The sequence below is a fragment of the Lynx rufus genome, unplaced genomic scaffold (genome assembly GCF_022079265.1).
Source record: "Lynx rufus isolate CCGP_SWC_20201006 ecotype Redwood Valley unplaced genomic scaffold, mLynRuf1.p SCAF_2, whole genome shotgun sequence".
NCBI lineage: Eukaryota > Metazoa > Chordata > Mammalia > Carnivora > Felidae > Lynx > Lynx rufus.
In genome coordinates, this window is record NW_025814834.1 from 133,178,184 (window position 1) to 133,181,370 (window position 3,187).

General features: G+C 37.6%; 1 pseudogene; it reads right to left on the reverse strand.

The window, feature by feature from the left end:
- Positions 1-2,315: 2,315 nt before the first annotated feature.
- On the reverse strand, positions 2,316-2,749 carry LOC124514545 (pre-mRNA-splicing regulator WTAP-like; annotated as a pseudogene).
- Between the last annotated feature and the right edge of the window lie 438 nt (positions 2,750-3,187).

Consider the following 3,187-nt stretch of genomic DNA (forward strand, 5'->3'; position numbering starts at 1 on the left):
TTTGGTTTTTCTGGGTCCTTTGAATTTATATACAAACTTTAGGATCAATTTTTCAATTGTGCAAAACATTAGCAGCAATTACATAGGAATTGCATTGAATTTATAAATCAGTTTGGGGAGAACTGCCATTTAAATGTTAAAACTTGAAACATAGGATGTCTTTCTACTTGTTTATATCTTTAATTTTTCTCAGTATGCTTTGAAATTTTCAGTGTGTGAGCCTTGCATTTCTCCTGTTAAAATTATTCCTAGTTATTCATTTTTTTGTTGCTGTTATTAATTGAATTGTTTCCTTATTTCATGTTCAAATTGTTAATTGCTGGCATATAAAAAACAGCTGATTTTTGTAAATCAATCTTGGATCCTGCCACATTGCTGAACTACATTAATAGTTCAGATAATTTGTGTGTGTGTGTGTGTGTGTGTGTGTGTGTGCATTCCTTTGGATTTTGTATATCCAAGATTGGGTCACCCACCAATAAAAATAGTTTTATTTCTTTCTTTATAATCTGGATGCATTTTATTTTTTTTCTTACCTAATTGCCATGGCTAGAATATTCAGTAAGATGTTAAGTGGAAGAGGTAAAAATGGGCATCATTTTTCTTTTTCTTATTTTAAGAGGAAACATTCAGCCTTTCTTCATTAAATACCCTGTTAGTTGTGAATGTCTTACAAATTACTTTATCAGACTTGGAGGATTCGAATGTATTCCTAGTTGTTAAATAGTTTTATCATGAAAACGCACAGAATTTTTCAAATGCTTTTCCCATATCTGTTGAGATGATCACATAGCTTTTATCATGTGTTCTATTAATATATAGGATTACATTGATTGATTTTTGTATCTTAAATCTACTTTGCATTTCTCAGATACACTCCACTTAATCACTGTGTATAATCCTTTTTATATGTTGCTAGATTCAGTCTGTCAGTATTTTACTGATGATAATCTGTATTTGTAATAATAAAGGATATTTGTCTTGTAGTTTCTTGTATTTTTTCAAGGCATATTTAATTTAATATCAAGAATGCAATACAAAAGCCCAAATACAATGAAGGAAACCCATTCTCCCATTAACAGCAACAACAATGCTCTTTCAAAATGTGCCTGTTGAATGGAATGAGGATCTAATTTCACTATAGAAAAAAAAAAAAAGAAACAGTCTCATCACAGCCAGTATCCTTACACAATCTAGTAGTGAAATGAATTTTTTATAATGCTTCAAACAGTTTCAACCTGAAGTTTGACACCACATCTATATGTTCATACAGTCCTCAATAAGATTATCTACAACATTAGCAACCATTCAAAGAACAAATCATTGATTAAAACGACATTGACTTAAGGCTCAATAAAGTAATATAGAGCTCCAAACTAAATGGTTAAATATATGAACTATTTGCACTGACATCTATTATTTGATTCATGACTATTAACATTTGTTCTTAGCAAATAAACCCTTTCTTTTAAATTTTTTATGCTTACTTATTTTTGAATGAGGGAGAGAGAGAGACAGAGAGAGAGAGAGAGACAGAGAGAGAGAGAGAGAGAGAGAGAGAGAGAGAGCCAGCTAGGGAGGGGCAGAGAGAGACAGAGACACAGAATCCAAAGCAGGCCCAGGCTCTGAGCTGATAGCACAGAGACCGATGCAGGGCTTGAACCCAGGAACCTCAAGATCATGACCTGAGCTGAACTCAGACACTTGACTGACTGAGCCACCCAGGTGCCCTGCAAATATACGCTTTTAAGGCAAAATTCACCTCTTTTGAGTTTTGACCCAGAAGTCAACTTGAATCACAAAGTCTACAGTCTTATTGGCAAAACTGATATACAGCATCTCTAAGTCACTATGCTCAAGGTTAAGAGTGATGCATATCCCATTTTTACATTTTACCGGAATTTTACATGTTCAATTCATGGCTTTAAATCTCTATGTTTCTTTCCTTTAAATTGAAGATACAGTGTGCCACAGACCTAAGACTTCGGTTTCTTCCTCTATTTTCTTCAAACAGTACATTTCTCAGGTGTCTACATGTCCTAGAAGGGGGGGTTTTCAGAGGTGGCGATTTCTTCAGAATAGTCCCATTGCCATCAGGCCTCAGAAGCAAGGGGAGAGGATAGAGAAAAAAGCTCAAACACAAGGTTCATTTGGTCAGTTTTATATTAACCATTTCAAGCTGGATAGCATAAGAATGTGGCGTTTTTTGGCTCAAGAAATCTGAGTCTTGGTGTGGAAACCAGTATTTGGCTGTCCCACCACAGTTTTCTCCTTGGGGGTTTTCAGCCAAATCCTGACAGGGGAGTATGATTTGTTTACCTGTCAGGTGTGAATTTCTAGGCACTCATTTCATTTTGGGCTTGTTCCAGTTTGTCTTCAGTCTATTACAGCTCACTTTTCATTTTTAGGAAAAAACAAGTTCATCCCTGGGTCTACCCTTGTTGATCCCAGTTGGGCATCGCTAGGTTTCTGGGCTTGCTTGAGGTACTGGATTTGAGTAGTACACTCCTGCATCTATCTCTCTTCTTGGTTGGTAGTCTCATTAAAAGGATGTTTTCCCAGTGAGCTTCAGGTTTTCTTCAGACTCCCTTAAGCCAGTTACATCATTAGAATTAAGATCTGTGTATTTGCCCTCCAGAGTCTGGACTTAGGCTTCATATTGTTTCCATCTTAGAATTAACTCATCAAGTGCCATAACTTTGAAGTATGTTTCATTCAAACCTTTTGGGGGAGGTTCCTCCTTGGTCATCTTGGATCCTCTCTAGACAGAGCCCTTGCTTGTGATGCCTACTCACATAGGCCAAGGCCACGCTGCAGGACTGCAGCCCAGGCCTCCAGACCAGCTCCTGACCCTTTCCACTGCCAGAGCCCTGCACCCCGCCCCTCCTTGCCCCGCCCCCTTTCACTCTCTGCGACTCACCCCCTTCCCACCCTCCTCACCCTCGTGCTCCTCGGCACTCCACTTTATGTGCAGGTCTCTCTGCCATTTAGTGAAATATAGTTTTCTTGTAGTAGTTTTGTCTGGTTTGCATATCACAGTAATAGTGGCCTGATAGAATAAGTTGGGAAGTGTTACCTATTTTTTGGAAGAGTTTGTGAAAGATTCCTATTAAGTCTTTTTTTTTTTTAATGTTTTTATTTATTTTTGAGACAGAGAGAGACAGAGCATGAGCAGGGGAAGGGCCGA